At 46.9% G+C, this 12,232-nt stretch overlaps 1 protein-coding gene and 1 non-coding gene across 3 annotated transcripts in view; both read left to right on the top strand.

Annotated features, from left to right (window-relative positions):
- The window catches only part of LOC137570735 (CAP-Gly domain-containing linker protein 1-like), a 376,864-nt gene that overhangs the window by 315,248 nt on the left and 49,384 nt on the right, over positions 1 to 12,232 (top strand). The window lies entirely within an intron of this gene.
- On the top strand, positions 11,002 to 11,161 carry LOC137505548 (U1 spliceosomal RNA). Its single transcript, XR_011020157.1, has one exon. It is a non-coding gene; the product is annotated as a U1 spliceosomal RNA (small nuclear RNA).

Genomic DNA, 12,232 nt, shown 5'->3' with positions numbered 1-12,232 from the left:
TGCGGTGAAGATTCCATGAGAATTTAAATTGCCCAATTAACTCATAGGGTAGGGGCATGTGGCATTGCTCAAGAATGTCTACAGCTGATGGCCCCATGAGAGTTTTGCTATGGCCCCCCCCATAATCTCTAGCTACACCTCTGAAACACCTCTGAATGTAAGTCTATGGGCGCTGCATACCTTTTAAAAAGGTTGGCAGCCAGCACGCTCCAAGACCTCTCCTCCTCCATCTCTGCCTCCAGCCAGCTGTAATGACAAATCCTACTGCTGTACAGCTCTAAGGCATATGTATATTTACACCGCGGGTGAGCTGGGCACAGGGTGAGCCAAATGATGACTCACCCTGCTGCTGCTAAAATCCCAGCGTAAAATACTATTCCCCCTCCGAGTCATCACAACGCGGATGGAGATGTAATTCGGAGTCCGGCGATTGCCGGAACCCCGAATTACCCTTATGTACCCCACGCAGTATAACATTACTGCTATGGGGTGCCTAGTTTCGGTGCTGAGCACCGTGCGCCAAGGGCTCTGGTTTTTCCTAGTGGTGCCCTCTCACTACGTGTGTGCCACATGTCAAGCATGACCCCAGTGCACGTGCACCATCAGGTCACTTAGTGAGAGTGCAACAGTAACTAGAAAGAACGGAGCCCTCAGAGGATTTAGAACTGTAGAGCAGCAGCATTTGTCATTACAGCGGTTGGAGGAGGAGAGGATTTGGATGAGCAGTTTAGAGCAGCAGGATCTGTCAGAAAAGAGGCTGAAATGGAGGAGGAGAAGACTTGCAGCATGCTGGCTGGATCAGATGAGGGCTTCCACTGCAGTTGTTAGTCAGTGTAGCAGGGGTTAGTGTAGGGCAGTTCACGTAGCTGGTGGGGCAACAGGGGTTAGTGTAGGGTAGTTAGTGTAGCTGATGGGGCAGCAGGGGTTAGTGTAGATTAGTTAGCGTAGCTGGTAAAGTAGCAAGGGATAGTGTAGGTAACTAGAAAGAACGGAGCCCTCAGAGGATTTGGAACTGTAGAGCAACAGCATTTGTCATTACAGCGGTTGGAGGAGGAGAGGATTTGGATGAGCAGTTTAAAGCAGCAGGATCTGTCAGAAAAGAGGCTGAAATGGAGGAGGAGAAGACTTGCAGCATGCTGGCTGGATCAGGGCTTCCACTACAGTTGTTAGTCAGTGTAGCAGGGGTTAGTGTAGGGCAGTTAATGTAGCTGGTGTGACATTAGGGGTTAGTGTAGGGTAGTTAGTGTAGCTGGTGGGGCAGCAGGGGTTAGTGTAGGGTAGTTAATGTAGCTGGGGGGGCATTAGGGGTTAGTGTAGGGTAGTTAGTGTAGCTGGTGGGGCAACAGGGGTTAGTGTAGGGCAGTTAATGTAGCTGGTGTGGTAACAGGGGTCAGTGTAGGGTAGCTAGTGTAGCTGGTGGGACATTAGGGGTTAGTGTAGGATAGTTAGTGTAGCTGGTGGGACATTAGGGGTTAGTGTAGGGTAGTTAGTGTAGCTAGTGGGGCAACAGGGGTTAGTGTAGGGTAGTTAATGTAGCTGGTGTGGTAACAGGGGTCAGTGTAGGGTAGCTAGTGTAGCTGGTGGGGCAGCAGGGGTTAGCATAGTTTAGTTCGGGTAGCTGGTAGGGTAGCAGGGGTTAGTGTAGGGCAGTTAATGTAGCTGTTGGGGCAGCAGGAGTTAGTGTAGAGTAGTTAGTGTAGCTAGTGGGGCAACAGGGGTTAGTGTAGGGTAGTTAACGTAGCTGGTGTGGTAACAGGGGTTAGTGTAGGGTAGTTAGTGTAGCTGGGGGGGCAGCAGGGGTTAGTGTAGGGTAGTAAGTGTAGCTGATGGGGCAGCAGGGGGTTAGTGTAGGGTAGTTAGTGTAGCTGGTGGGGCAGCAGGGGTTAGTGTAGGGTAGTTAGTGTAGCTGGTGGGGCAGCAGGGGTTAGTGTAGGGTAGTTAGTGTAGCTGGTGGGGCAGCAGGGGTTAGTGTAGGGTAGTAAGTGTAGCTGATAGGGCAGCAGGGGGTTAGTGTGGGGTAGTTAGTGTAGCTGATGGGTCAGCATAGGTTAGTGTAGGGTAGTTAGTGTAGCTGGTAGGGCAGCAGGGGTTAGCGTAGTGTAGTTAATTTAGCTGATGGGGCAGCAGGAGTTAGTATAAGGTAGTTAGTGTAGCTGGTAGGGCATCAGGGGTTAGCGTAGTGTACTTAGTGTAGCTGGTATGGAAGCAGGGGTTAGTGTAGGGAAGTTAGTGTAGCTGGTGGGGCAGCAGGGGTTCACGTAGGGTAGTTAGTGTAGTTGGTGGGGCAGCACAGGTTAGTGAAGTGTAGTTAGTGTAGCTGATGGGGCAGCACGGGTTAGTGTAGGGTAGTTAGTGTAGCTGGTGGGGCAGCAGGGGTTAGTGTAGGGTAGTTAGTGTAGCTGATGGGGCAGCAGTGGTTAAGTAGTGTAGTTAGTGTAGCTGGTGGGGCAGCAGGAGTTAGTACAGGGAAGTTAGTGTAGCTGGTAGGGCAGCAGGGGTTAGTGTAGGGTAGTTAGTGTAGCTGGTGGGGCAGCAGGGTTTAGTGTAGATAGTTAGTGTACCTGATGGGGCAGCAGGGCTTAGTATAGGGTAGTTAGTATAGCTAGTAGGGCAGCAGTTAGTGTAGGGTAGTTAGTGTAGTTGGTGGGGCAGCAGGGGTTAGTGCAGGGTAGTTAGTGTAGCTGATGGGGCAGCAGTGGTTAAGTAGTGTAGTTAGTGTAGCTGGTGGGGCAGCAGGAGTTAGTACAGGGAAGTTAGTGTAGCTGGTGGGGCAGCAGGGGTTAGTGTAGGGTAGTTAGTGTAGCTGATGGGGCAGCAGGGGTTAGTGTAGGGTAGTTAGTGTAGCCAGTAGGGCAGCAGGGGTTAGTGTAAGGTAGTTAGTGTAGCTGGTGGGGCAGCAGGGGTTAGTGTAGGGTAGTTGGTGTAGCTGGTGTGACATTAGGGGTTGGTGTAGGGTAGTTAGTGTAGCTGGTGGGACATTAGGGGTTAGTGTAGGATAGTTAGTGTAGCTGGTGGGGCATTAGGGGTTAGTGTAGGGTAGTTAGTGTAGCTGGTGGGGCAACAGGGGTTAGTGTAGGGTAGTTAATGTAGCTGGTGTGGTAACAGGGTTCACTGTAGGGTAGCTAGTGTAGCTGGTGGGGGCAGCAGGGGCTAGTGTAGGGTAGTTAGTGTAGCTGATGGTTCAGCATGGGTTAGTGTAGGGTAGTTAGTGTAGCTGGTAAGGCAGCAGGGGTTAGCGTAGTGTAGTTAGTGTAGCTGATGGGGCAGCAGGGGTTAGTGTAGGGTAGTTAGTGTAGCTGGTGGGGCAGCAGGGGTTAGCGTAGGGTAGTTAGTGTAGCTGTTAGGGTAGCAGGGATTAGTGTAGTGTACTTTGTGTAGCTGGTGAGACAGCAGGGGTTAGTGTAGGGTAGTTAGTGTAGTGTAGCTGGTGGGGCAGAAGTGGTGTAGAGTAGTTAGTGTAGCTGGTGGGGCAACAGGGATTAGTGTAGGGTAGTTAGTATAGCTGATGGGACAGCAGGGGTTAGTGTAGGGTAGTTAGTGTAACTGGTGGGGAAGCAGGGGTTAGTGTAGCTGGGCAGTGTCGCTTAGATATAGATAGCTTGGGGGGGGGGGGGGGGGGGGGAAACGTCACAAGATGTCCCTGCACCAATGGACGCACCAGGATTAGTATATTTTTTTTTGTTTTTGTTCTCTAAACCTAAGTGCGTTTTATGGTCTGCTTCTTTACTATATTTTCTGCATTTTTTGATGCTCCATCTTATGGTCCCAAAAATACAGTAAACTTTTCAGATTCTCAAACATATTTTAATGCTAGACAAATATATCCCAAATAAACACAAATGCAGTTATGGTGTTCTTTATTTTGGAAAAAACAAAAACATACAAACCTACATGGCTCTATGTAAAAAAGTAATTTCTTCTAAACCTTACTTGCACACTGAAAGGAAGACATTCCTGTTCTAGCATGTCTTTTCCTTGTCTGTGATTCTCAATTATATGTTAACCTTTTACTTTTCACTACTTAAAGGCGCGTCACGCCAATTGGCGTGACCGCAGCAGCAGCCCCAGAGCTGCCTAACGCCAATTGGCGTCAAGTCCTGGGGCCGGCTATTGCAGGAGATGGATCGCCGCTCAGAGCCTGTTAGACGACCGCTGTCTTTTTACTTGGTACAGCTCCTCGATCCATGGCTGTACTGTGTGACACGGCTGTCCCCCTGGGGCACAAGAGAGAAATCGGCTCTCATAGGCTGAAGCCTATAAGAGCCGATCGCTATGATTGGCTGGCGGGGGGTGGGAGGGAGGCAGAGGGAAAAAATACGTTCATTTATTAAAAATAGAATACAATAAATATTTGTAAAAAAAACAAAACAACAACAACTGGGGGTGATCAAACCCCACCAACAGAAAACTCTGTTGACCAAAAAACGTTATGAGATATATGTAGGCAGGTATGATTCAACTGAACAAAAGGTACTATAGCCTGTTTAAGAAAATATATACAAAAACTTTATTAATCGATTATAACAAACAATCTCCCATTAAAAATGTCTGCCTCCCATGCCCCCCACAGAACACCACCAACTCCACCCGTTCAACCCCTCCCTACTGGCCCTTGGTCACCCAGGATCCTGCCCCCTGCACTCAAAAGATATGTACCAGTGAAGCACGTGCACCTGCCCCACTGAAAAAACACTGTATAAGGCTGTCTGGCCACAGATTCATGGTATCAAAAAAAGCATTGGATCAAATCACATGTAGCCAAAGTTCCAGACGTTTGAAATAGCAAGATTTCAGAACCACATGGTGTCCTCCAATGTGGCAAAAGCTATTCCACATCCACAAAGTTTATTTCCCAAATTGGTAGTGTTGGTGATAGCATAATTAGCACATAGCAAGCAAACTTTGGTACAGCAGCCTCCAGTCTGTATATCATAAGGAAGCAGCAGCCTTGATGCAGGCCAGTAAGATTGGTGGTGATATGTCTAATGTATGGTACAACAGGCCTCCATGCAATAGCCTCAGGTCCATAAGTTGGGAAGCAAGCCTTGACACAAATCAGCCAGGTTAGCAAAAGCACATGCAGTACATAGCAATATAGCCTTCCATGCGGCAGCCTCAAACCTAAATGTCGTTGGTGAACATCCATACAGTTAAGTAAACCTCACAGGCTTGGCAGGTTTCAGCGAGATTAAGCAAGCAGTGTTATACAGACATGTCTTCCATGCATTCGCAATATGGATAATAGCATGCAGTTCTCCTCCAATGTGAGGTACTCATTTGCCCGCCTTATTGCTTACATTTCCTGTGGGTGAGATGCCAGAATGGCCGCTGCAGGCTGGACTCTGTTGGAGCCGATGGGCTGGATGCTGAGCGAGGCTGTAGAATGTGCCCAATGCCTGGATGCACGGCCACAGACCAGGCAAAACAGAGGTACGTTGGTGTGCAGAGGCAGGGACGCAGCACATGTGCCCTGACCGATTTCGCCGGACTTCCGGCTTCCTCTGAGGGTATGTCATTTCCTGCGCTACCCCTCACTTTATCCCCCCAGGTCCGCCGGGAGCAGGGAGGCAATCCCCGCCCACCAACACCAGCGGCCAACGCCGGACAGGGGGACGGAACCAGCCGACACCGCGGGCAGGCGCAAAAGCCACCTGCCCGATGCGTCAACACGGCCCAGCCCACCCGCCCGAACGCCCGCTGGGCGGCGGGTCGGAGCAGGCAGACGCCACACGGAGGCCGCTGCGCAACCACCCTGACGCGTCCGCCAAACGCCGCCCCCACGCCCGGAAAACGCCGCCAGAGGGGGCGGGCGAGGGAAGCCACCACCACAACCCACATCAGGCCAGAGAGGAAACCAAAGGAGGGGCAGCAACAGGCAAGCAAATCTCAGCTCAAAGCGTCTCAACACAGCATATACACAAGGTATGACCTAAATATCAAACAATCATACAGGTCATAATGTAGTATGTTGGTGATATAAACAGCTTGTCCATATATATTCACATATTCAGGGATTTAAAGCAGATCATGACCCGTATCATAACAGGCCATGTATGCAAGTGTCCCTGATAAAAGGGGATTTATAAATCACCCCACGACATGGCAAACATGCCTCCACAACAATTTCACCTAAATATGTCTGGCAATATACAGCGGGAGGTCCCCCATCATTTAGGGTGGCAAAGCACTTACCAGACCCACAGGGCCGCGAGCGGACCCCAGTGCAGCCCATCATAGTGGTAAGAACGAAGCATAACTAGTATGCTCGTTCAAACCTGGGGGCTTCATAGCCTCCAGTTCAAATATCCAACGTGACTCCTTTTGTAATAATAAACGATCCATGTCTCCACCTCTGATGGAGGCATGGATCCGATCGAGACCAACAAATCGCATTAACGTAGGCTTGCCGTCGTGCACGGTTTTAAAATGTCTGGCCACAGGGGTGAGACTGGACAGAAAACTCTGTTGGTGGGGAGAAAAAGGGGAGGGGGAATCATTAGTGCTCTGTGTTGTGTGGCCCTGCAGCTTGGTCTTAAAGCTGCAGTGGCCTATTTTGAAAAAAAATAGTCTGGTCTTTAGGGGGGGTTTAGCACTGTGGTCCTCAAATGGGAGCAAAAACTTCACTAAAGACTGTGAAAACTGATAAGCAATGGAACTTTGACTTATGATGCTCTTTAAAGAGAATCTGTATTGTTAAAATCGCACAAAAGTAAACATACCAGTGCGTTAGGGGACATCTCCTATTACCCTCTGTCACAATTTCGCCGCTCCCCGCCTCATTAAAAGTGGTTAAAAACAGTTTTAAAAAGTTTGTTTATAAACAAACAAAATGGCCACCAAAACAGGAAGTAGGTTGATGTACAGTATGTCCAAACATAGAAAATACATCCATACACAAGCAGGCTGTATACAGCATTCCTTTTGAATCTCAAGAGATCATTTGTGTGTTTCTTTCCCCCCTGAGGGGGGAGTGCATAGCAGAACCACAACACTGAAGAACTTGGCAGCCTTCCAGACACAGGCTGACAAGTCTGACAGGGGAAAGATACATTGATTTATTACAGAGACTGTGATAGCAGAAAGTGCTGCAGTTAGCCAGAACACATTAGAATAGCTTTTGGAACTTGTAGGATGATAAAAAACAGGATGCAATTTTTGTTACGGAGTCTCTTTAAAGAGCAACTTTAGCCCAGGACTGAATTTTATTCCAAATTAGTAGCCGATACCACCTTTCCCATAAAAAATCTTTACATTTTGTGTAATAGCTAACCAGGGACATCTGTGTGGCTGATATTGAGGTGAAATCCCGCCCACAGTTTGACGTTTTAGCCATAGCTATGACAGTTTCCAGGCAACCTTGTTGCATTGTGGGAGATAATGTGTTGTTGCCCAGCAAACAGTACTTCTCTCTGTGCATTAAAAAAAAAATAGCCTATCATCATTGTTAGTGGGTATGCTTAAAGATAAGGGCAGCTTGTTCTGTTATAATTTTTCATTCCTACCAGCACTAAAGATGCTGACCTGCAGGCTCACGCAGGATCAAACAACATGAACAAATTACACAGTAAGGAGTATCAATCATTTGTTGATCTAGCTCCTATTTTTAACTTCTCACTTTGCTGAAATGTCATGATTTCTTTTTTTTTCCTCACTACCTTTTGTTACTTGCTCTTTAACCACTTGAGGACCACAGTGCTAAACTCCCCTAAAGACCAGGCCATTTTTACTGAAATGGGTCACTGCAGCTTTAAGGCCAAGCTGCAGGGCCGCATAACACACCACACAAGTGATTCCTCCCCCACCCACCCTTTTCTCCCCACCAACAGAGCTTTCTGTTGGTGGGGTCCGATGCACCTCCCCCCCCCCAGTTGTTTATTTATTTATTTTTACAAATATTTATTCTCATGTTGCTTAAATAAATAAACAAATTTATTTTTTCCCACCCTCCCCTGGCCAGCCTATCACTGCCGTCTGCCGATCGCTCTCTTGTGCCCCAGGGGGACAGCTGTATCACACGGCTGTCCCCAGTACATTGCTGCTTCAGATTGCAGCGCTGTACTATGTAAATAGACAGCGGTTTCGCCGTCTAACAGTCTCCCGAGTTGGCGATCGCCGCTGGGAGACTGAAGAGGGGGCGGAGCTCCACCTCCCAAGCAGGAGATGTGCGCGCAGCCTGTGCGCGATCTCCTGCAGTAGCCAGCCCCAGGACTTGACGCCAATTAGCGTTAGGCGGTCCTGGGCCGAGGTCACGCCCGTTGGCATGACGTGGTCTTCAGGTAGTTAAAGTGCCATGCAACATTTGTCTCCTTAGCACCATAAATATGAGACATAAGTTCTTCAACCCTGATTTATGATAGCCCAGCATATTGGATATGACAAACCTTACAAGCTACCACAAAAAAGTAGGCATTCGTAGCAATGTAATGGATTTGCTAAATATGTTCTCTTTACTAATACCATTTATGTTAAATTGATAACTGCTACCATTATTTTTTATGTGATTTCCTTTGAAACATCTGCAGTATGAAACCTGCAGTATTTGGCTTGTTTGTAACTCTGCTTGACTCGTTTGTCTATAACGCCATATGAAAGAGCTAGAAGGCACGTGTATTCTACAAAATACAGACTTTTAAATCTTAATCAACAGTATATGACTAGGATGACTCATCTTGCACTGTTTTGTATAACTGGAATGTAATTAAACCTCAGTAAAATGCCTTCTTATAATACATTTCTGTTACTATGACCACTTGACATTTTCACCATGGATGGAAAACTTCAAACATTTGCTGGTAGCTAGCTGAGCTTGTAGTGTCCCTGAAAAGGTTCTTGTGATGTATTACCTATGGATTTCTAACCTTACTGGATATAACTGTTGTCCTGTCGGTCATTACTGTATGTGGATGAGCTTGTACATAGACTGTATCTTACGCTTTCTCTGCATTTAAGCTGCCACTGTAAACAGTATTGAAGCTACACAAAGGAGTGTATTAGTTTTTCCAACAGCATAGCTTGTGTCTCCAGTCTTCTATTGATATTGCAGGATGGTATATAATAATAAGTGCCTATAAGCAGATGGCTGGTTAGGATGAAATGTGTGGCCTTTAGTGTTGTGTTTATACAGGCTGAAACTGTGAGAACAACAGATAAAATAGCCTGCTTGGTTGGTTGGTTATTTGTAAAAAGGTATCAATTGTACTATACATGCCCATTTGATCACACTATGTGATATTTTACAAGAAGAAAATCAGGACTCTTTCACTAAGCTGCAAAGTAGTGGACCAATTTTCAGGGCAGAGAATGAGATTAACAATCCAGGGTACAAGGAATTAGGGTTACAATGTAGACTGTCAGCCACAGACAGACCCTTTATATGGACTGATTTAATAAGTACAGTACCACATTTCTAACTTGCACACTGTTTCCAGGGCATATACTGGCCTACACCAGTATCATTTAACTCACTGTGGACCAGGGCAGGTCAGTATAAACTGTACATGCAGATCTGCACAGGGAAGCAATCTTTTCTTTGGCAGCTATCACAGTACAGAGCTCAAGGATTATTTCTCATGCCCTCTGTGTCTTATGCCATTGCATCACTGGTGAGTATCAGAGTAAAGGCTGGGGCACACTAGAGCAATTTTGGGCGTGTTTTTGAACATCTGACAATTGCTGGCACTTTCAGAAACGCTTTGCTAGTGTAAGTCTATGATGTTTAGACCACTAGAGCCCTTGCGATTTTGGAAATCGTAAACGCAGGACATGCAGTATTTTGTGAGCGTTTGGACTCAAATACATAGAAATTGAGTTACCTTAATCGCCAGAACACAAATCTGAAATAGCCTACAAAGAGCATACACACAGTCCTAGTGATTGCGATGTCTAGTGATTGCAGATTTGAATGACAGAGAGAGCTGATGACCACGTAATGCTGAAGGGGTGAAGAGGAGCTGAGAAGCCTGCTGCAGTGTGACATAGATAGTAGCCAGTAGGTTTAGGAACTGATTTAGAGGCTGTGGGCCTGATTTCCTCTGCATGTTCTCTCGAGATGGAGATCATTAGAAAATATTTTCTGAACTTGCAGCACTTCCTAGGTGACCTTGTTATGTGCGGCAATACCTTGTTTACTTTGATCTTAGTTATGCCTTAAAGGACAGCTGTAACAAGAGGGCTATGGAAGCTGCCATATTTATTTTTTATATCTTTTTGAGCAATACCAGTTGCTTGGCTGTCCTAACGATCCTCTGCTTCTAATACTTTTAGCTATAGACCCTGAAAAAGCACATGCAGATCAGGTATTTCTAACGTTATTGTCAAATCTGACAAGATTAGCTACATGCTTGTTTCTGGTGTTATCCAGACACTACTGCAGCCAAATAGATCAGCTGGGCTGCCAGGCAACTGGTATTGTTTACAAGGAAATAAATATGGCAGCCTCCATATACTTCTCACATCAGTTGTCCTTTAAATTATACAATTTTAAATGACCTCAAGCAGAATATTGCAGATGACAGTCAGATAGTACCAATGACAAGAATATTTCAATGACTTACAAATATAATAATTACAGGCAGATAATCAATGGCATGCAGACATCAACAAGAGACAAATTCACTAGCAGATAAATACACCAGTGCCAAACAGATTCTGAAGTAACAGTGATAAACAGGTACCCCAATGACAGGCAGATTTATTTAGTGTGAGGCTAATCCATGTGTTCATCAGCAGGTTCTAGTAATAAGCAGACTCCCAGTGGCAGGCCAGACCTAATAATAGACAGTGAATTTACTATTACTACTTACTACTATAGCAGGTAAGTAGTAAGTAAAGGCATGGTCATATAGTTATCAAGTTCCTTGCTGATCTGAATAGTTCATCTAATCTTATGTGTTATTGTTTGTTTAGGGGTTTTTTTTGGGGGGGGGGGGGGAGGGAGGGGGTGCCCCTATCTTGCCCAAGTGATCATAAGTAGACCCAATTAAGAAAGTTATCAGTATAATTATATTTAGCAGGGGAGATACCATGATCACAAAGGTGGTTCTCCCAGGGTGAGGCCCATTCATTGCACTCCTGGCGAGTTGACCCCTGCGGTTTCCCCAAATGCAGGAAACCCGACTACATCATTTGTGGTAGTGCGGGACTACATTTGCGATCTCTCCTCTGAAGAAAAAAAAAGTTATTGTAACGATTGTGGAACTTCCTCCGTGATCAGCGCACAACGCGTGCGCCGATACGGCGGAAATCCTCCACAAGCGTATAATTGCTGGAACCCAGCAAAAGGTGCTACGCACCCGTAGAGGGAAATTCCTGTCGGCAGATGGCGTTGTGGAGTGCAGAGGAACCAATCCTCTGTACCTCCACAAATGCCAGACAGGAATTGCACGAAGCGCAGAACGCAATCGCAAGAGAAGCGATTGCGAATGAGAACGAGCAAAGGAACAGGTTGTATGTGTGTGCACCAAACTAGTCGTCAACCCGCGACGGTGCACACACCACAGCAGATAAGAAGTAGGAACGCGATCGCGAGAGGTGCGATCGCCAGACGTGACACAAGGTTACAGCAAGGCAGAGCACGAGAGTAGCAAAGGCACAGCAAATCATACAATGAGGAGATACGGAAAATAACAAATGCTAGCTAAACGCGAACACAGCACTCATTCGCAACAGTGCACGCGTTTATGCGCGGTCTCCACGTGATAAGCACAATAGAGACAAGCACGCCTAACTAACCATCGACAGACAAACATGAAACAGAGGACGCAAACGCTTGCTTAACGGTTACCTCACCGAGCCTCCAGCAAGTGTTCGTAGCAGACAAGACAGACACACGAAAACAGGGACAAGCGAGAGATAGGATCCACAGCACTAGCGAAAGTGGCTAGCGCGATCCAGGAAGACAGAACAGAAGGATCCACAGCACTAGCGCAGGATGCCAGTGCGATCCAGGTAGACAGAACAGAAGGATCCACAGCACTAGCGCGAAGCGAGTGTGATCCAGGCAGACAGACCAGAAGGATCCACAGCACTAGCGCAAGGCGAGTGCGATCCAGGAAGGCAGAACAGAAGGATCCACAGCACTAGCGCAAGGCAAGTGCGATCCAGGAAGACAGAACAGAAGGATCTACAGCACTAGCGCAGGATGCTAGTGCGATTTAGGTGAGACAGATCAGAAGAGATAGCTGGTAGCAACCGCTGCACCAGCTGTACTCCAAGAACAGAGATCAGAACAATT

This window comes from Hyperolius riggenbachi, chromosome 4 (genome assembly GCF_040937935.1).
Source record: "Hyperolius riggenbachi isolate aHypRig1 chromosome 4, aHypRig1.pri, whole genome shotgun sequence".
In the NCBI taxonomy this organism is placed as follows: Eukaryota; Metazoa; Chordata; class Amphibia; order Anura; family Hyperoliidae; genus Hyperolius; species Hyperolius riggenbachi.
The sequence above is the reverse complement of the archived record's forward strand: the minus strand, read 5'-3'. Positions and strand labels throughout refer to the sequence as shown.